At 41.2% G+C, this 27,466-nt stretch overlaps 1 protein-coding gene across 11 annotated transcripts in view; it reads left to right on the top strand.

Moving 5' to 3' along the window:
- GBF1 (golgi brefeldin A resistant guanine nucleotide exchange factor 1) overlaps positions 1–27,466 on the top strand; it is a 121,630-nt gene that overhangs the window by 62,636 nt on the left and 31,528 nt on the right. The window lies entirely within an intron of this gene.

The following is a 27,466-nucleotide window of genomic DNA, read 5'->3' as shown; positions in this document are numbered from 1 at the left end:
ATCTTTGATAGGAAAATTGGGATATGGAGTTCATCAGTACTTCCCCATGACCCTTTTCAACTAAATCAAAAACACTGGTTGAGCACTACGTTCATGAACCCTCTCTGCCTTCCAGGAGCTTACAGACTACCATTAGCTATTCCATAAACTGGAATATGCTATACTAAAGCAACAGCACTCTAGAAGTACCAAGAAGGAAGAGATTAATTCTGATAGCAAGAAATTAAGGGTAGTTGTTTTTGCTGAAATCAAGAAAGTAAGTAGTGAGAGAGCCAGGCCTAAACTCTTGGGAAGATCTTGGTTTTGTTACTGCCATCAAAGTGGAGACCTGTATACCCTGAACCAATGGATAAGAACTAACCCAGAATATGAATCTTGACACATCATGGTGGCAATAATGCTTCCTACTTTTATTGCAAGTTGGGCAATGGTAATCCTCTTTATTGTTTGTACTCAATTTTCTTTGCCATTCCCTTTATCTACTTTATTTCAAAGTGACATACCAATTCATATCCAAATGAGGACAATAGTCTCTTGTCAGTTACATCTATGTTTAGATCATACTCTTTTTTTTTAAATAAGTTTATTTATTTATTTTGGCTGCGTTGGGTTTTCATTGCTGGGTGCGGGCTTTCTCTAGTTGTGGCGAGCAGGGGCCACTTTTCATTGCGGTGCGCAGGCTTCTCACTGCGGTGGCTTCTCGTTGTGGAGCATGGGCTCTAGGCGCGCAGGCTTCAGTAGTTGTGGCACGCAGGCTCAATAGTTGTAGCTTGCGGTCTCTAGAGCGCAGGGTCAGTAGTTTTGATGCATGGGCTTAGTTGCTCCGCAGCATGTGGGATCTTCCCGGACCAGGGCTCGAACGCATGTCCCCTGCATTGGCAGGCGGATTCTTAACCACTGCGCCACCAGGGAAGTCCCTAGATCACACTCTTGAGAGGCTCTACCTCTTTGTTTTTCGACTGAGTATAGTTTAGGTGAGGACACAGACTGCTTATATTTCTTGGTAATTTCAGTTGTCCTCTTCCCCTTCCCCTTTCTTCATACTCTGTCTCATCCAGTATTAGTGACTATTCAACAAGCATTAGGAACAGAACCACCATTTAGGTCCTATGTTAGCTACAGATTTAAAACTGTGCCTCAGTTAACAAGTAGGAACACTTGCCATGCCTGATAATTAGAAGTCATAGTCATTAATTTCAGAGCTGTATAGTCATTTTCAGTTTCTGTCCTTTTAGATAGATAGATAGACAGAAAAGCTAATAAGTTAAGACCTAGAAAATTTGAAGTTTGGCTATGATCATACAGCTAGTGTAGTCTGTAGTCTGTAAGCAGGTACTATAGGTTATTAATCTTTGTATCTCCAAAGTCTAACATAGGGCCAGGCCTGTGGGAGATGCAAACTAGTATTTATTGAAGGAGAGGGTGAGGGACTTGGATCCAGAAAGACTAGTATTGTTTCAGTGATCTTATAAGTGCCAAGTTTTTATGATTATTTTTAATTTTCTAAAAACAGAATATTATAGTAAAAACTCATTCTTAGGATACATGAACAACAAAATATTCATATTAAGTTTTGGATAAGTGTCAGTTTCACTAAAACTTAGTGATAGTATTTCATTGGACTCCTGTGATTTAGGCTGCCTAGTTCTCCCTTTTTTTGAGCTAGCTTTAAAATTTTTTTAAAATACTATTCAATAATTATGTAGTAATATACTATTCTATGTAGAAAACATTGGAAAATACAGGGGAGTATGAGATGGAAATAAAAACCACCCATAGCCCAATCATGTAGAAATAACTTTTTTTTTTTTTATGCACACGCACACACAGTAACACCCTTTAGCAAAATTCGAATCATATTCTATATATTTCTGCCTTTTCCTTTTTTCTGTTATCCTATATTATGGGCATTTTCCCACATTATTACACATTCTTCAAAAATAAGATCTAATGGTATTCACTGTATGAATGTTTCAGAATTTTTATTTAAAGTTCCCTGTCATTGGGGACTTCCCTGGTGGCGCAGTGGTTAAGAATCCGCCTGCCAATGCAGGGGACACGGGTTCGAACCCTGGTCCAGGAAGATCCCACATGCTGCAGAGCAGCTAAGCCTGCGGGCCACAACTACTGAAGCCCATGCGCCTAGAGCCCATGCTCCGCGATTAGAGAAGCCACCACAATGAGAAGCCTGTGCACCACAATGAAGAGTAGCCCCCGCTCGCCACAACTAGAGAAGGCCCGCACGCAGCAATGAAGACCCAACGCAGACAAAAATAAATAAATAAATTTATTTTTTAAAAAAATGAAGTTCCCTGTCATTGGTTATTTAGACTATTTTCAGTTTTCAGTATTATAAGCAGTGTAGTATAAATTTCTTTGTACAAAATTCTTGGCCTATCACTCTTATTTCCTTATAATAGATTTCCTTTATTATTTTTATTTCTATTTAGGTAACACATAGTTTTAGAAAGTCAAATAGTGGGAGTTCCCGGGTGGCCTAGTGGTTAGGATTCCAGGCTTTCACTGCCGTGGCCTAGGTTCAGTTCCTGGTCGGGGAACTGAGATGCCACAAGCCGCCTAGCACAGCCAAAAAAGAAAAAAAAAAAAAGTCAGTGCTGCAAGGCATATAACTCCCCAACACCAACAACTTTTAAGGTTCCCCTCCCTAAATTCTTTTAGCTGTTTGTTCAGGTATCTATTTTTATATTTCTAAATAATATGCTGATACGATCTTTTTTAAAAGAATAGATTTTTAACATTTGAACCAATATCTGTTGACTTCCTACTCCTAGATGTAGAGATAACACTTTTGCAGTACTACTTGATACCCAATTTCCTTTCCTCCATCCTCCCAATATAGTTCTGTCTCCAATTGGTTAAATCAGTATTCAGTCTTTACCTTATTAAGATATTAAGTATTATTCACTACCAAGTCAAGTATTACTCCCTTTTTGAAAAATATGCTTAGTTTTCTATGTTAGTATTACTATTTCTTCTCAAGCTCTACAATACAGTTTTTAAAACTCTTTGAATACTATTTTCCCACATGATCAAACACACAGCTCTTCTACTCCATTTTTATCTCTTCCTAGAGAATCTTTCTCAGTGCCTGCTAGCCTCTTCTTCCATTCTGGATTGGTTGCTCTCTAGGCATTAGGCACAACTGTCATCCTGGAACTTCTCTTCATTTTTCTCTGGACTCCTTTTTCCTGGATTCCATGTCCATTTCTTTTTTGGTTTACTTTCTCGTTTTGGTTTAAAAATTCTCCAAAGTCTCCTAGAAAAAGACACCTGGGATATAAACTTTTTTTAGACTGTATATCTGAAACTATTTATATTCTCTACTGACACGAGTTAAGGTCTGACAGGATATAGAATTCTAGTTTGGAAATTATTTTCTTTCAGAATATGGTGGCTTTGCTCCTTTTTTTCTATTTTTGGTTTTTTTTTTTTTTAATTGAAGTATAGTTGCTTTATAATGTTGTGTTAGTTTCTGCTGTACAACGAAGTGAGTCAGCTATATGTATACATATATCCCCTCCCTCTTGGACCTCCCTCCCACGCCCCCCCCATCCCACCCATCCAGGTCATCACAGAGCACCGAGCTGAGCTGCCTGTGCTATACGGCAGGTTCCAACTAGGTATCAGTTTTACACATAGTAGTGTGTATATGAAATCCTAATCTCCCAATTCGTCCCACCCCCCCCTTTCCCCCACCCCATGTCCACACGTCTCTTCTCTACGTCTGCGTCTCTATTCCTGCCCTGCAAATAGGTTCATCTGTAGCATTTTTCTAGATTCCACGTATATGCATTAATATACGATATTTTTTTCTTTCTCACTTACTTCACTCTGTATGACAGACTCTAGGTCCATCCACATCTCTACAAATGACCCAATTTCGTCCCTTTTTATGGCTGAGTAATATTCCATTGTATATGTGTACCACATCTTTATCCATTCATCTGTCGATGGACATTTAGGTTGCTTCCATGTCCTGGCTATTGTAAATAGTGCTGCAGTGAACATTGCGGTACATGTGTCTTTTTGAATTATGGTTTTCGCAGGGTATATGCCCAGGAGTGGGATTGCTGGATCACATGGTAGTTCTATTTTTAGTTTTTTAAGGAATCTCCGTACTGTTCTCCATAGTGGCTGTATCAATTTACATTCCCACCAACAGTGCAAGAGGGTTCCCTTTTCTCCACACTCTCTCCAGTATTTGTTGTTTGTAGATTTTTTTAAAAAATATTTATTTATTTATTTATTTATTTATTTGGCTGCGTTGGGTCTTCGCTGCTGCGCATGGGCTTTTCTCTAGTTGTAGCGAGCAGGGGCTACTCTTCATTGCAGTGCGCGGGCTTCTCATTGTGGTGGCTTCTCTTGTTGCGGAGCACGGGCTCTAGGCCCGCGGGCTTCAGTAGTTGTGGAGCGCAGGCTCAGTAGTTGTGGCTCACGGGCTTAGTTGCTCCGCGGCATGTGGGATCTTCCCAGACCAGGGCTCGAACCCGTGTCCCCTGCATTGGCAGACGGATTCTTAACCACTGCGCCACCAGGGAAGTCCGTTTGTAGATTTTTTGATGGTAGCCATTCTGATCAGTGTGAGGTGATACCTCGTAGTTTTAGTTTGCATTTCTCTAATAATTAGTGATGCTGAGAATCTTTTCATGTGCCTCTTCGTCATCTGTATGTCTTCTTTGGAGAAATGTGTGTTTAGATCTTCCACCCATTTTTTGATTGCGTTGTTTGTTTTTTTTGATATTGAGCTGCCAGAGCTGTTTGTATATTTTGGAGGTTAATTCTTTGTCAGTTGCTTCATTTGCAAATATTTTCTCCCATTCTGAGGGTTGTCTTTTCATCTTGTTCATGGTTTCCTTTGCTGTGCAGAAGCTTTTACGTTTAATTAGGTCCCATTTGTTTATTTTTGTTTTTATTTTCATTACTCTAGGGGGTGAGTCAAAAAAGATCTTGCTGTGATTGATGTCAGAGTGTTCTTCCTGTGTTTTCCTATAAGGGTTTTGTAGTGTTCAGTCTTACATTTAGGTCTTTAATCCATTTTGAGTTTTTGTGTATGGTGTTAGAGAGTGTTCTAATTTCATTCTTTTACATGTAGCTGTCCAGTTTTCCGAGCACCACTTATTGAAGAGACTGTCTTTTCTCCATTGTGTATTCTTGCCTCCTTTGTCACAGATTAGGTGACCAAAGGTGCGTGGGTTTATCTCTGGGCTTTCTATCCTGTACCATTGATCTATATTTCTGTTTTTGTGCCAGTACCATACTGTCTTGATTACTGTAGCTTTGTAGTATAGCCTGAAGTCAGGGAGCCTGATTCCTCCAGCTCCGTTTTTCTTTCTCAAGATTGATTGCCTATTCACGGTCTTTTGTGCTTCCAAACAAATTGTAAATTTTTTTGTTCTAATTCTGTGAAAAATGCCATTGGTAATTTGATAGGGATTACATTGACAGGGATTACATTGCTTTGGGTAGTAGAGTCATTTTCACAATATTGATTCTTCCAATCCAAGAACATGGTATATCTCTCCATCTGTTTGTGTCATCTTTTATTTCTTTCATCAGTGTCTTATAGTTTTTGGAGTACAGGTCTTTTACCTCCTTAGGTAGGTTTATTCCTAGGTATTTTATTCTTTTTGTTGCAATGGTGAATGGGATTGTTTCCTTAATTTCTCTTTCTGATCTTTCATTTTTAGAATATAGGAATGCAAGAGATTTCTGTGCATTAATTTTGTATCCTGCAACTTTACCAAATTCATTGATTAGCTCTAGTAGTTTTCTGGTGGAATCTTTAGGATTTTCTATGTATAGTATCATGTCATCTGCAAACAGTGACAGTTTTACTTCTTCTTTTCCAATTTGGATTCCTTTTATTTCTTTTTCTTCTCTGATTGCTGTGGCTAGGACTTCCAAAACTATGTTGAATAATAGTTCAACATAGAGAGAGAGACATCCTTGTCTTATTCCTGATCTTAGAGGAAATGCTTTCAGTTTTTCACCATTGAGAATGATGTTTGCTGTGGTTTGTCATATATGGCCTTTATTATGTTGAGGTGGGTTCCCTCTATGCCCATATTCTGGAGAGTTTTTATCATAAATGGGTGTTCAATTTTGTCAAAAGCTTTTTCTGCATCTATTGAGGTGATCATATGGTTTTAATTCTTTAATTTGTTAATATGGTGTATCACATTGATTGATGTGCATATATTGAAGAATCCTTGCATCCCTGGGATAAATCCCACTTGATCATGGTCTATGATCCTTTTAATGTGTTCTTGGATTTGGTTTGCTAGTATTTTGTTGAGGATTTTTGCATCTGTGTTCATCAGTGATATTGGCCTGTAATTTTCTTTTTTCTCTTTTTTTTTTTTTTGTGATATCTTTGACTGCTTTTGGTATCAGGGTGATGGTGGCCTCATAGAATGTGTTTAGGAGTGTTGCTCCCTCTGCAGTTTTTTGGAAGAGTTTGACAAGGAAAGGTGTTAGCTCTTCTCTAAATGTTTAAGGGAATTTGCCTGTGAAGCCTTCTGGTCCTGGACTTTTGTTTGTTGGAAGATTTTTAATTATAGTTTCAATTTCATTACTTGTGATTGGTCTGTTTATATCTTCTATTTCTTCCTGGTTCAGTTTTGGAAGGTTGTACCTTTCTAAGAATTTGTCCATTTCTTCCAGGTTGTCCATTTTATTGGCATATAGTTGCTTGTAGTAGTGTCTTACGGTCCTTTGTATTTCTGCGGTGTCAGTTGTAATTTCTCCTTTTTTCATTTCTAATTTTATTGATTTGAATCCTCTCCCTTTTTTTCTTGATGAGTCTGGCTAAAGTTTTATCAATTTTGTTTATCTTCTCAAAGAACCAACTTTTAGTTTATTGATCTTTGCTATTATTTTCTTTGTTTCTATTTCATTTATTTCTGCTCGATCTTTATGATGTCTTTCCTTCTTCTAATTTTGCGTTTGGCTTGTTCTTCTTTCTCTAGTTCCTTTAGGTATAAGGTTAGATTGTTTACTTGAGATTTTTCTTGTTTCTTGAGGGGAGATTGAATTGCTTTAAACTTCCCTCTTAGAACTGCTTTTGCTGCATCTCATAGGTTTGCAGCAAAACCACCATAGCGTGGTGTGTTTTCATTGTCATTTGTTTCTGTGTATTTTTGGATTTCCTCTTTGATTTCTTCAGTGATCTCTTGGTTATTTAGTAACTTATTGTTTAGCCTCCATGTGTTTGTGTTTTTTACATTTTTTTTCCTGTATTGGTTTCTAATCTCATAGCATTGTGGTCAGAAAAGATGCTTGACACGATTTCAGTTTTCTTATATTTACTGAGGCTTGATTTGTGACCCAAGATGTGATCTATCCTGGAGAATGTTCCGTGTGCACTTGAGAAGAAAGTGTGCTCTGCCACTTTCAGGTGGAATGTCCTATAAATATCAATTAACTCTATCTGGTCTACTGTGTCATTTAAAGCTTGTGTTTCCTTGTTTATTTTCTGGCTGGATGATCTGTCCATTGTTGTAAGTGGGGTGTTAAAGTCCCCCACTATTATTATGTTACTGTTGATTTCCCCATTTACGGCTGTTAGCATTTGCTTTATGTATTGAGGTGCTCCTATGGTGGGTGCATAAATATTTATAATTGTTATAATTTCTTCTTGGATTGATCCCTTGATCATTATGTAGTGTCTTTCCTTGTCTCTTGTAACATTCTTTATTTTAAAGTCTATTTTATCTGATATGAGTATAGCTACTCCAGCTTTCTTTTGATTTCCATTTGCATGGAATATCTTTTTCTGTCCCCTCACTTTCAGTCTGTATGTGTCCCTAAGTCTGAAATGGGTCTCTTTTTTTTTTTTTTTTAATTTATTTATTTCATTTATTTATTTTTGGTTGTGTTGGGTCTTTGTTGCTGTGTGCGGGCTTTCTCTCGTTGCAGTGAGGGGGGGCTACTCTTCGTTGCGGTTCACGGGCTTTTCATTGCGGTGGCTTCTCTTGTCGGCGGAGCACGGGCTCTAGGTGCACGGGCTTCAGTAGTTGCAGCATGTGGGCTCAGTAGTTGTGGCTCGCGGGCTCTGCAGGCTCTGCAGTTGCGGCGCAAGGGCTTAGTTGCTCCGCGGCCTGTGGGATCTTCCTGGACCAGGGCTCGAACCCATGTCCCCTGCACTGGCAGGCAGATTCTCAACCCACTGCGCCAAGGGAAGCTGAAGTGGGTCTCTTGTAGACAGCATATATACGGGTCTTGTTTTCATATCCATTCAGCCAGTATATGTCTTTTGGTTGGAGCATTTAATCCATTTACATTCAAGGTAATTATCAATATGTATGTTTCTATTACCATTCTCTTAATTGTTTTGGGTTTGTTTTTGTGGGTCTTTTTCTTCTCTTGTGTTTCCCACCTAGATAAGTTCCTTTAGCATTTGTTGTAAAGCTGGTTTGGTGGTGCTGAATTCTCTTCCCTTTTGCTTGTCTGTAAAGCTTTTGACTTCTCCATTGAATCTGAATGAGATCCTTGCTGAGTAGAGTAATCTTTGTTGTAGGTTTTTCCCTTTCATCACTTTAAATATATCCTGCCACTCCCTTCTGGCCTGCAGAGTTTCTGCTGAAAAATCAGCTGGTAACCTTATGGGGATCCTCTTGTATGTTATTTGTTGCTTTTCCCTTGCTGCTTTTAATATTTTTTCTTTGAATTTAATTTTTGTTAGTTTGATTAATATGTGTCTCTGTGTGTTTCTCCTTGGTTTTATTCTATATGGGACTCTCTGTGCTTCCTGGACCTGGGTGGCTATTTCCTTTTCCATGTCAGGGAAGTTTTTGACCATGATCTCTTCAAATATTTTCTCAGGCCCTTTCTCTTTCTCTTCTTCTTCTGGGACTCCTATAATTCGGATGTTGGTGCGTTTAATGTTGTCCCAGAGGTCTCTGAGACTGTCGTCATTTCTTTTCATTCTTTTTTCTTTATGCTGCTCCTCAGCAGTTATTTCCACCATTGTATCTTACAGCTCACTTATTCGTTCTTCTGCCTCATTTATTCTGCTTTTGATTTCTTCTAGTGTATTTTTCATTTCAGTTACTGTGTTGTTCATCACTGTTTGTTCTTTGGTTCTTCTAGGTCCTTGTTAAACATTTCTTGTATTTTCTTGCTCCATGCCTCCATTCTGTTTCCAAGATTTTGGATCATCTTTACTATCATTACTCTGAATTCTTTTTCAGGTAGATTGCCTATTTCCTCTTCATTTATTTGGTCTTGTAGGTTTTTACCTTGTGTCTGTAAGGTATTTTTTTGTCATCTCATTGTTTTTGATGGATGGGGCTGTGTTCCTATCTTGCTGGTTGTTTGGCCTGAGGCATCCAGCACTAGAGTTTACAGGCAGTTGGATGGAGGTGGGTCTTGGTGCCAAGATGAGCATCTCTGGGAGAGCTCACACTGATTAATATTCCCTGGGGCCTAAGGTTCTCTGTTAGTCCAGCGGTTTGGACTCAACACTCCCACCACAGGAGCTCAGGCCTGATCCCTGGCCTGGGAACCAAGACCCCACAAGGCACACAGCATGGCAAAAAAAAAAGGCAACAAACAAAAAGGAGCAGAACAATAACAAAGAATAAAAAATAAAATAAGATTAGAAAAATGAAAAATATGTTAGAAAAACTAAAAATAAAAATGAAATAACAACAAAGCAAAACAGAGCCACAACAGCAAAAAAAAAAAAAAAAAAAAAAGGCTGGAAAAGGCCCTGGCCTGGGGTTTTGGGGGAAGCTTAGACTTACAGCCCCGAGGGGGCCCCAGAAGGCAGAGTTTCAGGCCTGGGGTCCGAGTGGGGAAGGAGAGATGCTGGCCTCATTCCCCTCCGATTCCCCAATCCCCTGAAGGTCTCTCCCCATCCCCGCTGATTCCCTCGCCATGAGTGGGCCCCTCTGAGCTTGGGAGCTCCTCCTCTCCCCCGTTTGCCCCTCAGGGGCACCAGTCCCATCCTGCCTCCATGTTTCCTCCCCCCCTCCTTCCCCCCCAGTGTCCTACCCGGTCGTGTGGGGAATCCTCCCGTCCTCTTAGGTGTCCGAGGTTTCCCCTCCAGCACCTAGTAGGTGCCCTGGTTGCAAGGAGACATGAACTCTGTGTCCTTCTACTCCACCATCTTGACTCCACCCCCGCTTTGCTTGTTTGTCTCCTCATTTCCAGTGTTGCTCTTGAGTAGTCTGATGCCATGTTGATTCTCAGTCCTTTGTGTTTGAAATGGAAGTTTTTTGCAATCTCTTTGTTCTAGTGTTCTAAAACACTTGATGTGGATGTCTTTCTGTTCATTGTGCTAGGTTCTTAGTGAGGGTCCTTTTGATCTAGGAAAATCGTATCATTTGGGAGATGATCTTATATTAGTTCTTCAGTGATTTCCTCTTCTTCCATTTTTTTCTGTTCTTCCCTCCTTTTTTCTCACCCTCCACCTGGTGCTTCCATTTCAGAGCTTGTTTCTCATTGGTGCTTCCCTCTAAAGGCACTTGGTATTCAGCCTTTTCAGCTCTACTTCCATTTCCTTTTCTTCTGCTAAGAATATGTTGATGAATCTTATAACTACTTTCCTTTCCCTTCATATAAGGTCACTTTATTCTACCTATTATATGTTTCAGTTTTTATATTTAACTCTTGAACAGTCTTTAGCACCTGGCTTCATAATACTTATGCGAGCCCTAATGTCTTTCTGTTCCACTACACAGGAAACCCCATGAGGGCGTTTCTATTATTTAGCCCAGTGACTGCCACACAGTTGGTGCTCATAAATATTTGTTCAGTGAATTAATTATTGTCTTCCTTTAATCAGATAGAATTTATTTTGTCAAGTGGAGTGAAACAGGAATTTAACTTTTACTCTCTGATAATTAACCATGTGTTATAGGACCATTTATTGAATATTCTTTTATCATATATCATGTACTACATACTGTCCTACCTATTCTTTTTTTTTTTTTTTTAAATTTATTTATTTATTTATTTTTGGGTGTGTTGGGTCTTCATTTCTGTGCGAGGGCTTTCTCCAGTTCCGGCAAGCGGGGGCCACTCTTCATCGCGGTGTGTGGGCCTCTCACTGTCGCGGCCTCTCCCATTGTGGAGCACAGGCTCCAGACGCACAGGCTCAGTAGTCGTGGCTCACGGGCCTAGCCGCTCTGCGGCATGTGGGATCTTCCCAGACCAGGGCTCGAACCCGTGTCCCCTGCATTGGCAGGCAGATTCTTAACCACTGCACCACCAGGGAAGCCCATGTCCTACCTATTCTTTTGCTAGTATTATACTTGCTTATATGTTATAGCTTTATAATTCATTTTAAAATGATACTGCATATTTTCTGTCATTAGTTGTTTTTAAAAATATTCTGGCTATCCTTATCTGGTTATTCTTTCCCATGAAGTGCAGGGTCACTTACTCAAGTTCTTTAAAAAATTCCCATTGGGATTTTGATTTAAAACTGTAAATTAATATGGGGAGGGACTTCCCTGGTGGTGCAGTGGTTAAGAATCCACCTGCCAATGCAGGGGACACGGGTTCGAGCCCTGGTCCGGGAAGACCCCACATGCCGCAGAGCAACTAAGCCCGTGCGCCATAACTACTGAGCCTGTGCTCTAGAGCCTGCGAGCCACAACTACTGAAGCCCACACACCTAGAGCCCAAGCTCTGCAACAAGAGAAGCTACCACAATGCAAAGCCCACCCACCGCAACGAAGAGTAGCCTCCACTTGCTGCAACTAGAGAAAGCCCACACAGCAACGAAGACCCAATGCAGCCCAAAATAAATAAATAAATTTAAAAATAATAATAATAATAATAATATGGAGAGACTTGACATTTTTATAATATATTTGGCCTCCCTATCCAGGAACATGTTTTATCTTCCAGATTTATTCAAGACTTCTTTTGTGACTCTAGTAAAATTTGTCGGTTCTTCTTTCCCCCATTTATGTAAATTTCTTAAGTTTATTCTTAGGTATTTTTTATTTTCAATTGCTAGTGGAATGAGATTTCCCCCCAGTATAAATTCCTTTTAACTAAAACTGGCTAGATTTTCCTTATTTCTGCAATAGTTTATGTTATATACCCAGGACAAAAGAACTACTAGTTTCATTTTTATCAAAAGCCAGCTGTTTCAGTTATCTGTTGCTATATTACAAACCACTCCAAAACTTCATGGCTTAAAGCAACAACCATTTTATTATATCTCATAATTCCATGGGTTGACTAGGGCTCAGCTGGGCAGTTCTTCTAATGGTCTCACTTGGGGTCTCTCCTGAGGTTGCAGTCAGCTGTGACTGTGGCTTGGATGTTTGGTGCCACGTGGCTTCTTTTGACATGATGCCTCAGTCTCCAGGGCTTTCCCTCATGACTTCTCTCTCTTTCAGAGTAGCTTAGACTTTGTACAATACATGGCAGTTCAGATCACCAAAATGGAAGAAATAGAAGCTTCAAAGCCTTTTTAGAGCCTGGGCACAGAAGTCCCAGATTGTCACGTCCCCTGCATTGTGTCTGTTAAAGCAGTCACAGACCAGATTCAAGGGGAACAGACACAAGCTCTACCTCTTGATTGGAGGAAGGGCACGTGAGGGGTGGCATTGTATGGGACTATCTTTGAAGATTATCATTATGGCATTTGTTCACTTGTCCTTACCTTTCTTTTCTTCCTTCTTTTATACCAAGTAGCTACCCTAGGCTCTTACATTCCCACAAGTATCTTATATCCAGTCAACTTCCAGTACCAAATAACTATACCCATTGTTATTTGGCACTGGAAGTAGGAATCTGGTTGAAGGGGGTAGCAGAGGGAAAAAAATTGTTTCCACCTTCCCATTTGCTCTCCTGGGTGAGGCATAACTCTCATGGACAGAAATTCAGTGTTCACTTGAGCATGAAATACCAGACAAGGGGACAGGTGTAAAAATTCTGCCTGCTCTCCAGGAAGAACAGCCTCCCCTTTCCTCCCCAGCAGAAGTCCAACCCCTTTCTTCATTACGGCCTATCATAAGAGCTCCCTCCTATGCTAGTCCAAGTAGAAGTGAGAAAGTGTTTTTCCTTTTCTTTTTTCACACAGTACTTCTTCCTACCCTGGGTTTACTAACCTGTGGCTTAAATATGCACCAAGCAAAGATGTATAGTCTTCCTCCCTTCCTCCCCCTCAGCTTAGTCTGAAGGAAGGCAGCAGGTGATAGAATGAATAAAGAATGGGGTCGGGGTGAGGGGGAAGGAATCTTTTCTCACACAGTATGGATGTTGCTCAACAGAACGGGTGTGAAATTTAGTCAGAGCCACAGCATGTGTTTCAATTTTCCAGGGAATTTCCTCTTCCTAACTGTAGGTTTAACCCTTTCTTCTGTATAGTGCCAAGGGCTATGTGAGATGTGTGAAATGTGTTATTTACAAGAAGGAGAAAGTGATAGGGCCCCTTGGAGATGTAGGACCTCCAACTTATTTCCTGCCAAATGGTTGTGGAAAAAAGCATAACTTTTGGAGCTGAATAGACCTAGGTTCAAATCCCATCTCTACCATTGGGTTGTCTTGGCAGTTACTTGACCTATTTGAACCTCCATTTCTCATCTGTAAAATGGAGATTAAAAACTTGTCTTACAGGGTTCTTGCGAGGATTAAACAAGATGTATGCAAGGAGTCTAGTACAATGCATACCTTGCATATAATAGGCACTTGATATATGTTTGTTTTCTTCTGCAATCTTCCCACTGGATTTTGAGAATACCTACTCTTCTTTTATCCTGTGCCACCTTGGGTTTGCTGTGTAAGCAGCGCCTCACATCCTAAGCTGTAAGCTGTTCTCTTTGAGTCTAACTCTGTGTGTTAGAGGGGAGAAATCATTTCACATGAACTGCAGAATCCCTCTGGGGGCGTCCTCATTAAAATAAAGGATGAGTCTCTATAACAATGCTGAGAAGGATTACAAGGCTTGCCTTCCCCATCTGATCCTGGAGGTCATATGAACTTATAAGAGTATTGAAATCATACAGTGGCAGAGCTAAAGTGAAACAAAGAGGTCATCCAGGCCCATTTTACTGAGAAGGATCTGTGGCTTAGAGGTCATGTCTTGTGTAAGGCGTCATGACAGAGTGGTGACATTTCTGGAACTAGAGCTCTGACTTGTCTATTACTATGGTTATAATGTAATGTTTTTTTAAGACTGTCTGAATGTTTTTTTTTGTTCGTTTTTTGTTTCTTGGGTTTTTTTGGCCACACCCTCGCAGCCTGCGGGATCTTAGTTCCCCAACCAGGGATTGAACCCATGCCCCCTGCAGTGGAAGCACGGAGTCTTAACCACTGGACCACCAAGGAAGTCCCTGAATTTTAAGTACTGAGGGCCTAACTTTTGTTGCATGTGAACTTTCTTCTAAATTGAACCCTGATTATACTTTTAGCAATGGGGAAGTAAACACTGTTGAAGACATTTCAGTGACACCCCTTTGGGGAACAACAGGGCCCCATTAAGGGTATATCAGTTACCACCTGAAAATCTCTTCTTTCCCCAAAGGTTGCCCAAGGGGCACTGAGGTGGCAGCTCAGCTGGCTGTTGAGCCTCTGCTCCCAGAATGGTGAGTTGGGAAGCAAATTTGTTTCTTCTCTTCTATATCTTCATTCTCCTAAATAATGCCAAGTAGGAGAGGCTGACCCCAGGCCCCCTCAGTTCTCTTTTTTTTTTAATTGAGGTATAATTAACATACAGTGAAATACACAGACCTTAGGTGTTCAGTTGATAAATTTTGATGATTGTGTAAATTCAGTAACCACTTTAAAAAAAAAAGATATAGAACATTTTCATCACCCCAGAAAGTTTCCTCATGCTCCATTTAAGTTAACCCCCACACACATACAAAAAACCACTTTCTGTGTTCTATTACCATGCATTAGTTTGGGTTTTGGATTTCCTATAAATGGAATCATATAGGATATTCTCTTTTGTTTCTAGCTTCTTTTCACTTAACATGTTTTTGGAATTCATCCATGTTGTTTCATGTATCACTGGTTTTTTTGGTTTTGATTCACTCTGTTTTACTGAGTAATATTGAATTGTATGGGTAAACCATAAGAGAATTTACTCATTTTCTTATTGAAGAACATTTGGAGTGTTTCCAGTTTTTGTCTGTTAATGAATAGGCTGCTATAAACATAATACACGTCTATTTGTGAACGTATATTTTAGTTTCTCTTGTATAAATACTTGAGTGAAATTGCTGGATCATAGCGTAGATGTGTGTTTAACTTTAAAAGAAACATTTCTTCAAAGTGGCTATAACCCCCCCACCAGTCTATCTTTTCCTCCTCTGGGGGGCTAGGCTCTTGAAATTGACGATTTGGCAGGAAAAGAGAACCCACATCATCAGGGTCCCTGCTGCCAGAGCACAGTGGCCTGAATCGGACACTTAAAAGGCTGAAACAGGTGTTTGAAACCCTACTCCAGCCTCCCTATTTGATGCCAGCCCCCTGAGAGGCTGGGGCTTGGCGAGCAGAATTCAGACCTAATTTAATGGATGCTGGATTAGAGATTTTTCAGGACATGGCTATGTAATAATGTATGTACTGTGACTTGATACATTTTGATACATTTGAAGCAGGTAAATGAACATCCTCATGTAGGAGAGGGGCCTTTGGTGGCCCAAATGCTTCTTTTTTTTTTTTTTTTTTAAATAAACAGCCAACTCTTTTTTTTTTTTTTAATCAGAACATTTTAAACCCCACATTTGTTTTATTTATTTTTATTTTTGGCTGTGTTGGGTCTTCGTTTCTGTGCGAGGGCTTTCTCTAGTTGTGACAAGGGGGGGCCACTCTTCATCGCAGTGCGCGGGCCTCTCACTATTGCGGCCTCTCTTGTTGTGGGGCGCAGGCTCCAGATGCGCAGGCTCAGTAGTTGTGGCTCACGGGCCTAGTTGCTCCGCGGCATGTGGGATCTTCCCAGACCAGGGCTCGAACCCGTGTGCCCTGCATTGGCAGGCAGATTCTCAACCACTGCGCCACCAGGGAGGCCCAATGCTTCTTGAGCATGGGGTAGTTAGTCTTTGTGGCAGATGAAAGTCCCTTCCCATCCTTGCTTTTTATCCGCATCTCTTCTTCTTGAAGCTGAATGCAGTAGAAATCAGCACTTCCCTTAGTAACATTAATATTGCCAAGGGCCTTTAGCCAGGTAGGATTTGGTATCCTGTGTGTCAAATATTATGGGAAATAAAGTATGCCCTGGTAAAATTCTTTCTCTATATTTTTAATGCCTCTATCTTACCTAGGTCTTAGGGAACTAATTCTCATGGGCCAAGGGTTAAAGCAAGGAACGGAAGGTTAGGGTGTGGGTTCCCAAAGCCAAATGACTTAATGTACCAAAGCAGTAGTTTCTCTACTGTGTTCAGTGGGCTTGAAATTGATGGAAGTGTGATCTGTCTCTGTAGGCTGCTTCAACTGAAGATTTCTTTCTTTCTTTTTTAATAAATCTATTTATTTATTTATGGCTGCGTTGGGTCTTCGTTGCTGTGCACGGGCTTTCTCTAGTTGTGGCAAGCAGGGGCTACTCTTAGTTGTGGTGCGCGGGCTTCTCATTGCGGTGGCTTCTCTTGTTGCAGAGCACGGGCTCTAGGCACGCGGGCTTCAGTAGTTGTGGCACATGGGCTCAGTAGTTGTGGCTCGCGGGATCTGGAGCGCAGGCTCAGTAGTTGTGGCACACGGGCTTAGTTGATCCACAGCATGTGGCATCTCCCTGGACCAGGGGTCGAACCCATGTCCCCTGCATTGGCAGGTGGATTCTTTCTTTTTTTTAATTTATTTAATTAATTAATTTATTTATTTATTTTTGGCTGTGTTGGGTCTTCGTTGCTGCGCACGGGCTTTCTCAAGTTGAGGCGAGCGGGGGCTACTCTTCATTGTGGTGCGCGGGCTTCTCACTGCGGTGGCTTCTCTTGTTGCAGAGCACAGGCTCTAGGTGCATGGGCTTCAGTAGTTGTGGCACACGGGCTCAGTAGTTGTGGCTTGCGGGCTCTAGAGCGCAGGCTCAGTAGTTGTGGCACACGGGCTTAGCCGCTCCGCGACATGTGGGATCTTCCCGGACCAGGGCTCAAACCCGTGTCCCCTGCACTGGCAAGCGGATTCTAAACCACTGCGCCACCAGGGAAGCCCCTGGCAGGTGGATTCTTAACCATTGCGCCACCAGGGAAGTCCTCAACTGAAGATTTCAAAAGAACAAGTTCCAATAACAGATTCTTTCTACTATTGGTTAGAAGGGCCCAGGGAGAAGAAATGGGCTCCCCATGCCAGTCTAGCCTTTCCACAACCCTTGAGGGGAAAGGGCGTTTCTGAATTCAGGTCCACATTCATAGGTGGACATTCCCTTAAACATAATCTCAGTATCTTCAGACCTCAGTCTTAGAAGGCAGGGCCTGATATTGGGCTGCATCATGTGAATGCCATTCTTGGTGTGAACTAGGCTGAGATTTGTATATTAAGATTCAATACTTAAATTTTTTCATTATCATATAGTAAAATTGACTGTTTTTAGTATACAGATCTGTGAATTTTAAAACACACATAGATCCCTGTAACCACTGTGGCAATTGGAATACAGAACAGTCTCACCACCCCAGAAAACTCCCTCTATTATCCCTTTGTGGTCACACCCTCCCCATACCCCTAACTCCTGTCAACCACTGATCTATTCTCTCACCATAGTTTTATCAAGAAGGTCATATAAATGGAATCGTACAGTATGTAACCTTTTGAGACTGATTTGTTTCACTCAGCATGATGCCTTTGAGATTCATCTAAACTGCTGCTTAGATCACTAGTTTGTTCCCTTTTTATTGCCAAGTAGTATTCCATTGCATGTCTGTACCACAGTTTGCTTATCCATCCACTAGCTGAAGGACGTTTGGCTTCTCCATTTTGGGGCCGTTATGAATAGAGCTGCTACAGACATTTGTGTACAGGTTTTTGTGTGAAGAACATTGGTTTTCATCTTTCTGGGATAAACACCCAGGAGTGGGATTTCTGGGTCAACGAGTAAGTGTATGTTTAGCTTTTTAAGAAACTGCCAAACTGTTTTCCAGAGTCCTGTACCACATTACATTCCCACCAGAAATGAGAATTCTAGTTTCTCCACATCCTCTCCAGTGCTTGGTATTTTCAGTACTTTTATTTAAGCCATCCTAGTAGGTAGGTAGTGGTACCTCAAGGTGGTTTAAATTTGCATTTCCCTAATGGCCAGTGACATCGAACACCATTTGGTGATGCATCTGTTCAAGTCTTTTGCCCATTTTTTAATGGAGTTGTTTGTTTTCCTACTGTTGAGTTTAGAAACTTAAGTCTATTCTGGACTCAAGTCCTTTCTTACAATCACAATTATAATTATACAATTATTTATAGCTTGTTTTTTCAGTAGCTTGTTTTTTCAGTCTCTTAACAGTATCTCTCATAGAGCAGGCATTTTTATTTTTGATGAAGTCCAGTGTACCAGTTTTTTTCTTTTGTGCACTGTGCTTTTTGTGTCATATCTAAGTACTCTTTGCCTAATCCCAGGTCACAAAGATTTCTCCTATATTTTCTTCTAAAAGGTATGCAGATTTATGCTTTTCATTTACATCTATGATCTATTTTTAGTTAATTTTTATGTAACATGTGAGGTTTAGATGAAAGTAGGGGGTTTTTTTGGCATATGGATGTTCAGTTGTCCCAACAGCATTTGTTGAAATTAATGCCTTTTTCAATACCAAATTCTCCTTAGGACTGTATCTTCTTTAGGATTGAAGGAGTTACAGAGAATTCTCTTGAGTTCCTCCTCGCTTTCCAGCAATTACTTTGTTCCTATTCCTTGTTTCTTTCTGGGTCTTTCTGATTTGGGGTTTGTTTTTAATGCAATGTAATGGAACACTCATTATTTGTAAGTTGATTGAGCATAAAGTTTTTCATTATAAAGTGGCCATCCATCACAAGGAGGCATGTGGGCTGTAAAAAACATTAACTGTGCATTCTGGGCTGGAATGAAACTTTACCAGAATAATACAGCTTTTGTATTGTGTGCGGTTGGGATAAAATGAGAGACAGAGAGAGACAGATATTGTTGGGGAAACAGGTGTTGGCTGAACCCGGGTTCTGTCCCATGTTTTCTAAAGTTGTTTCCTAACCCTTTCAGGATTGCTCCTCTAGATTCAGCTGTTTTGAAGGTTCTCTGGGCACCTTTCAGAGCAAATAACCTATGACTTCTCAGAGTGCTTCTGCTCCTATAAACTTTATTTGTTCATTCTCCAGCTTACAGTCATGTGTTTAGAGGCAGCAGTGGCAAGTGGTTAGAGTACTTGTCCTGGCCCTTACTGGTTATATTTTCAATGCCTTTGTTTCCCCATCAGTAAGATGAGAAATGTCTCATCATAAAGTTCTTGAGCTTGTTAACACAAAGGGTGTCTGAGGCTGAATAAGATTCCTCAGACTTAATTGTCACTAAGAATTTGTGATATGCTGCTGTAAAAAAGCATTTCCAGCTTCTGGATAAATGTGAATAAATAGGATTCTGTACACTTAAGGAACAGGGAGAGTTGCTTACTAGTCCCGTAATTGATATTCTTTAGGGATTCTCTTACTCTTCTCCAAAAGCTTTGGCTATTAACCCTTCAGTCTTTTCCATCATCTGTAGTCTTTGTTAATGTCAATTCAGAATTTAGTTCTTTTTTATTTCCTTTTACTTCCCTTCAGGGCCCCTAGAGGAGACCTGACAGGGTGGTAATTGGTGATAAACCTGTAATTGTCTTCTTGCTGCCATTGAACAATGAAATATTTTACTAGACTATGAAGGGAATTTGTATTGAAAAAGTTGCTCCAAGTGTAATGACTGCATAAAGTTGGGGTGAATGTCCTGTTTTAAAGTATAGCAGAAGTTTTTAATTTCTCCTGGGCTTTCAAATTGCCTGCTTAAGTTTGGTCTTGGTCTTATACAATGAATGCAGAAAATGGCAAGGTAGAGTAAAGGACCACAGCAGCTCTGGTTTGCCTGTATGTTACAGCCTAATTGCTTTCCTTTCAATATGTGCCAGTTTCCTCTAGAAGGAAGAGAACTGGTGTTTAGAGTTGATATGCATCAAACTTGTGCTCTCAGTAAGACAGATGGATCAGTCTATCCTCGGGCCTCTGCGATATGTTTGAGGCTGGTCCCTATGGGCCTCATTTAGCCCTGCCAGCCTTGTTAAAGGGGCCTCATTCTTCCGTCTTGGATTAGGAAGGAACGTGGGCAAACCTGAAGCTTAATTTGTATGGCAGTACTAAAATCAGTAACTAACAGTGTTTAGTCATTGGCTAGGAAGAGGAAGGGTGCAGAAGAAACTTTAATTCTAGGATAGTTAAGTTTTAAATTTTTATTTGCCATCCATGTCATGCAGTTAATATATCTAATAATAAACCCATAGCAATAGCATAGTATAATATTTAAGAACATAATCCAGAACAGACCCAGATTTAAATTCTACCTCTTCCACTTACTGCATGACCTTGGGCAAGTCACTTAACCTCATAGAGCCTTGGTGTTCTTTATCTATAAAATGGGAACAGTAATACTATTTCTCAGGGTTACTGGGAAGATAAAATAAATAACCTACATATGATAATTAGTTTAGTATGTAGCTGTTGCTGATGTCAGAGGCCAATTAAGGTTGTTGTCCTGAGCAATGGAATGGGATTCTTCTTGTAGGGTGGTAGATAGCAGCTCCTAGCAGCAAGCTAAACCGGCTGTTTAGCAGAAATGCCCAAGGTGGGAAGCTCATTTCTCTTCCAATCAGGATTATGTATCATATTGGAGAAAGTCATGCAGTAAACTATTTTCCCACATGTATGCTGCCTTTAAGTCCCTGTCTTATCTTCTGAAATTGTAGGCTAAATCTGATACCAGGCAGACTAGGGTGGTCCTACTCAACAAGGAGGAGATTATAAAAGTGAGGATTTCAGGAGCAGCCTGAAAGCAGCCTGCTTTGGGCTCTATATGATATCCGAGATTTCAATCTGAAAAAAATACATCTTCTTTCTATCGTCTTTCTTAGGGGAGACGGACCTGCTATAGGGACAGAGGTAGCCCAGGTCCTGAAAAGGTGTTTGAGCCAGAGAACATACGTAAATGCCGAAAACCCTTTTCTTTCTGGTCATCTTGAACATTTGGGGGCCAGATATCTACGGAGGAGGAGAGGAGTTTTTATGTCATCTCTGGCTTAGGTTGGGACCTCATGAACATGACCTTCTACAAATTACTTATCTAAGACAGCTTGGGGAAGATATAAAATTATGATTTCTAATCCTTGGGATTTTCAGACTTTCAGTAAAACCCCAAGATGTGTAAGTTCAGGATTTGCTTATGTTTAATTAGAGTAAGAGTTAAGGTTTGGTTTTTTGATTCATAAAAACAGGTTGGGTTGGCCTTTGAGGGAGAAATCAGCCTGAAAAATGAATACTTCTCAAAGGGTTTTTAAAGGACCAAGTGTTAGAAAATAATTTGCCTTTCTTGGTGTAAGGTGGTTTGTATCATTATCTTCTACTGCAGGCCCTAGGTGGACCCATGAACTCACCTTGTACCTGGGTTGTGGTAGTGATTAAGTTATCACCATACTTTGTTTCTTAAAGGGTCATAATATCAAAGATAATCCCCCTCCTCATCCCCACTGCAGTCTAAAGGCACTGTGAGAAACTAAACATTTGTTTGAGAATGGGAAGCAGATCTGGGAAACTATTGGGTGATAGCTGAAAAAAGAGGATCCACTATCAGGAGCTTAGACAAACAAACTGGGCTTGCTTTTCCCCCAGGCTACCTTTGTAACAGACTGTCTGCATTCATGCTTATTTACTCCCAAACTGTACTTTGCGTTTAGAATAAATTTTGGGGATCTAAAGGGAGCCTTAAAGAATTTCATTAAACTGTGTACTACCACCACCATCTTCCCCAGGAAAACCCTGTGGATGAGGAAACTATGGCCCAAAGAAGGGAAGTGTTTGCCCAAGGTCGCATAATTAGTGACAGACCAAGACTGGGCATAGTGCATTTCTTTTTTTCATTTCTCCTGTTGTATAGGGCAGGGTTGCAAAGGCTTGTCTGGGTTTAACCCTTAAGCCTGGACTAGATAATTTTCTGAGAGCTGCCCTTTGGCAGCCTTCTCTCAAGCCAGTTCATGAAATCAAGCCTAAATCCCCACCTGACCATTCAAGGCTGGAAATAAAGGTGTGGCAGATGTTCCAGAGGCTTCTGGCTACACCAAAGTTTAGTTTGTCTCATCCTTTGGACTACTACTCCTGATGTCCTGTAGTGACCAAGAAGAGCACACCTCTTTCCTACAGAACAGTATTTCAAAAATTCCATTTGCAGCTCATTCTCAATCTTACTTTGACTTTTACAAGAAATATTCCTAGGTATAGCATAGTCAGAGAAGTAGACTGGACTTCCCTGGCGGTCCAGTGGTGAAGATTCTGAGCTCCCACTGCAGGGGATGCCGGTTCAATCCATGGTTGGGGAACTAAGATCCTGCATGCCCCATGGCTCGGCCAAAAAAAATAAAAAAGGAATATGAGGACCTAACACTTTCTCCTAAAATGGAATGTGGAGGCATAGACATAAAAGCCCAAAACCAAAGAGCTTTTTATGCTCAAATAATTCTGTACTGTGTCTCTGAATACAGAAATGTCAAGTGGGGTAAATGAACTAGACTTATATTTTTATCATGCTCTGATTTATTAGTCTGTTATACGTGATTTACCTTGTGAATGATGATATTCTGTCTCCAGGAACATGAGCCAATATTTGCAGGATGAAGAGCTAGGATGGGAGCAGGCTGGTGACCCTCTAGAAAGCAAGAAGGGAGAAGTAGCCTCTGAGGGCAAAAGGGTCGAGACAAGCATTTCTGAAGCCAAATGGTGTTGAAATAATATACCACAGGACTTTTTCCTTGTCAGCGTAATCCAATTGAGAATGCCCAACCGCCCCTGATAAGAGTCACTCAGGAGTAAAGAGCTTGCTACCAGGGAAAGCAGCTTATGTGTGCATTTTGGCTCAGGAATGTGCCAGCCCAATGTTGGCCAAATGAGAAAAGGGTGCTGCAGGCTGGAGAACACAAGCCTCCTGGGAGGATGGTGACTGCTCCCCTGTATGCTGAGAAGAGATTGTTCCCTTTTGTCTAAGGGCAGTGCATGATGCCACATGTTGAGGCCTTTGACATAGATTGTCAGAGAAGGTGGCAGCTCTGATGTGAAAAAAGAAAACAGTGTCAGTATTCATCTCCTTTTGGACAGGTCACCTCATCATCTGAGAAGATAGGAGACTTGGGGGACATCTGCAGATTCTCAACCTGACTTCAGGCCAAAAGTCACTTTGAGACTTACCTGTTTTAATGTCACAGTGTAAGGAGTTGAGAGCCCTGTTCACTGATGTTGAGCCGAGTATGAGCAGAACACCACCAAGAAACCTCTGAAGAGCTTCACTTTGCTTTGTGTTGAAGTGACCTACAGCTTCTCCAGAAATAGTTTAATAAGTCTTGTTGTGATGATTCTTATTGGGCACTGACTAGCCAGAAGTTGGACCTGGACTTGATTTTAGCAGCTGGTGGCCTAGTCCTAGAAGGATCCCAAGTGTTCTTTCTCCAGTGGGAGTTGAATTTCCCCTCCTTCTTGTACCCATTCCTTTTTTTTACTTCCCATCTTAGAACATGAATCAGTCACCTTCAGAGCACCCCTCTACCTGATCTGCACTCTCTGTTTACTGAACTGTTTGTGCCTTGAGGTTGACAGCCTTCCAGGGCGGGAATTTTGGCTGCTTGGCAGGGGTGTCAGATGTCTCCTTGGTTGTGAAATTACTCAGCCTGCTCACTATGAGCAGCATCATGGCATCTTTTCCCTGAAGGACTCAGGCAGCTCTTCTTACTCTTCCAAGGAAGATCTAGACAATTGAATCTCTGTCCCCAGGCAGGCTAAGCCAGGAGGTAGAACACCAGAAATTTTTCTTTTCTGGATTCGTAGGAAGCAGTAGAGTTAAATCTGCAGTTGAACCTAGAGGGCAAAACTCCAGTTCTGCCTAGACCAAATTCTCTTGGGAAAGTTTATTTTATATACCATCATCCTCTTTTATTGGAGGGGTAGGGGAGTGAGGGTGAAAGTGAAGGTTCCTGGTGGGCTCATTAAAAAGTCCAGCCCTTGGGCTTCCCTGGTTGCGCAGCGGTTAAGAATCTGCCTGCCAATGCAGGGGACATGGGTTCAAGCCCTGGTCCGGGAAGATCCCACATGCCATGGAACAGCTAAGCCCGTGCTCCACAACTACTGAGCCTGCGCTCTAGAGCCCGCGAGCCACAACTACTGAGCCCATGTGCCACAACTGCTGAAGCCCACGTGCCTAGAGCCCATGCTCCGCAACCAGAGAAGCCACCACAATGAGAAGCCCGCGCACTGCAACAAAGAGTAGCTCCTGCTTGCTGCAACTAGAGAAAAGCCCACCTGCAGCAATGAAGACCCAACGCAGCCAAAAATAAATAAATAAAATAAATGAATTAAAAAAAAAAAAAGTCCAGCCCTTCTAGTTTTCCATCACTAAGTTTCCATAAAGCATTGACTCACAGAATGGAAGTGCTGGAATGAATGTACTTTAACAGTCAGATTCTAACTATCTAATTTGACAGATGAGCTTGGGTATCATATGCCTGGTTATTAGTAGGAGTGAGACTAATGATTCCTTGTCCATTGACTGGATTGTATATTATGTGGGGGTCACATCCAGAGCATCCAGAGAGTTTTCCGTGGGACTTTGTCCAAGCCTCTGTATAGTATCACTCCTGCCCCCTCCAAGTCTCTCAGTGCCATGTTGAACTCTTTCCTCTTATGAAGCAGAAGGTTAGGGGCTTCCCTGGTGGCACAGTGGTTAAGAATCCGCCTGCCAATGCAGGGGACACGGTTTCGAGCCCTGGTCCGGGGAGATGCCACATGCTGCGGAGCAACTAAGCCCGTGTGCCACAACTACTGAGCCTGTGCTCCAGAGCCTGCGAGCCACAATTACTGAGCCCACGTGCCACAACTACTGAACCCTGCGTGCCTAGAACCAGTGCTCCGCAACAAGAGAAGCCACTGCAATAAGCCCACGCACCACAACGAAGAGTATCCCCAGCTCACCGCAACTAGAGAAAACCCACGTGCAGCAACGAAGACCCAACGCAGCCAAAAATAAATAAATAAATAAATTTATTTTGAAAAAGAAAAAGAAATCTTCAGTTGAAGCAGCCCTGCAGAGACAGATCACACATCAATTTCAAGCCCACTGAACACAGCAGAGAAACTACTGCTTTGGTACATTAAGTCATTTGGCTTTGAGAGCCCACACCCTATGTGTGTGTTAAAATTGATAGGACTCAAAAAGAGTCAGTTTTTAAAAAAAAAAATAAAAAAATAAAAAAATAAAAAGTCAGTTTTACCAAATTAAAAAATTTTAAAAACAAACAAAAAGAGGCAGAATGCACTTGGCCCTGGAAGTGTCAAACGGTGGGTGTAAAATTGACCTAGTCTTTGACTATGAAGCAAGTATAGGTATAGCACCTGGGTGAATGCTCAGAAAATCTGTTCCCTATCCCACCTCTCAAAGATTTGTCTTCCATCTAACACTTTCATATCTCAAATATACCAAACATGCCTTTTTTTTTTTTTAAATAAAGACACATCTTTTTATTCATTTATTTACTTAATGGCTGTGTTGGGTCTTCGTTTCTGTGTGAGGGCTTTCTCTAGTTGTGGCACGTGGGGGCCACTCTTCATCGCGGTGCGCGGGCCTCTCACTATCGCGGCCTCTCGTTGCGGAGCACAGGCTCCAGACGCGCAGGTTCAGTAATTGTGGCTCACGGGCCTAGTTGCTCCGCAGCATGTGGGATCTTCCCAGACCAGGGCTCGAACCCGTGTCCCCTGCATTGGCAGGCAGACTCTCAACCACTGCGCCACCAGGGAAGCCCCAAACATGACTATTTTTTAAATGACAGACCAAATCGTATGTAATACAGTTGTGTTCCTAAAGCAGCAAGACTAGATGACTTTAGTTTTTTTCAATGTGCTTTTTAAAGGTATTTTATTTCAGCTTTCCCAAATATATCTATTCCTTACATCTCACCCCTTTACCATCTTAAACACACACAAAGGTGTTTCTCTAGGTTTTTTCTGCAGATTGTACATCTCTAGGTGGGGGTAGTGGGGGATGAGAAGCAGGTTTTATACAGCTGATGTGATCACTGTACAGACAAGCTTGGAAAATGCTACCCAATCTGCCAATTAATTAAAGCATTAATCTGAGGAGCAGTGGGGCCAGGGAATGTTTACCCAAAGAGGAGGGTGGTAGGAATTGAGTGGGAAGCTCCCTACATTTGCATGAAAATGAAGGTGCTTAGGAAACCCAGCTTCCTTTTGTCTCTAAAGGTGGGGCAGCCCTTATCCAGTCCCTGAATCTTTCTGGCCTATTTAGGAAGCCTTTTAGGGAGCTAGTGTCTGAGATATGAAAGCACAGCAGAAAAACAAAACTTAAACCCTGGGCATAGTAGGGTACAGAGCAAGTCCAGTATAAAGTAGCTTCTTAGACCTGGAATGAAACCTTCTACATTTGGAAGTATGTGCTGATAATTAAGTAGAATAGATGTAATGGTTTTACAAGTTTTAGAACCATATGTATAGACTGGGTTCAAATCCCAGCTCTGCTTCTTATTAGCTGTGTGATTTGGGGCCAATCATGTGTCTTATCTGAGCCTTATTTTTCTCATCTGTAAAATAAAGATTATGAATTGCCTTTTCATCTCAAGGCAGTTAGCCCTCTGCTTACTGTAGACAGAAAGGAGGCTAGAGAGTGGTTAGGACCTTTGCAAGATTATAAACTGCCTCCAGCACAGCCTTTTGTTCTTTTTGAGCTTATTTTTCAGCAAGGGACTATAAACCGCAAGTTTCCCCCTCAACTTCCTGGAATGTGCTGCATTCTCTCTCTCTAAGAGAAGTGACCTTGACTATAACAACAAAAGACCTAAGACAGCAGCTCATCCTGGGATCTCTTTCGCCACGTTGGCTGTACTCAAGATGAGGTTTACCTGTGCACCCCTAGGGAGGGTGGTGAAATGGACATGGATAATTGACCCAGCAATATTTGATGATATTAAAGAATTACTGTTAATTTTTAAATTGTGGTTTAAAAATATGTATACATACATAAGTATATTAAAAGCATAAAATTTACCATCTTAACCATTTTATTGTTAATTTTAAAGCATAGTAATGATACTGTGGTTTTTTAAGCTTTTTAATCTTTTACAGCTACAAACTAAAAATTTTGCAAATAAAATGACATAGTGTTTGGGGTTTGATTCAAGGTAATCCAGAGGGAGGAAGATTGTCCCAGCAACTAAGAACTCTAGCCTCATGGCACAGTTAAGAAGGGCCTTTTTCTAGGGTTTAGCTTTTTGTAAGATGGCATCTCTTTATTCTCATTTCT

The sequence above is a fragment of the Balaenoptera ricei genome, chromosome 16 (assembly GCF_028023285.1).
Source record: "Balaenoptera ricei isolate mBalRic1 chromosome 16, mBalRic1.hap2, whole genome shotgun sequence".
Lineage (NCBI taxonomy): Eukaryota > Metazoa > Chordata > Mammalia > Artiodactyla > Balaenopteridae > Balaenoptera > Balaenoptera ricei.
This window is presented reverse-complemented; position numbering and strand designations above follow the sequence as displayed.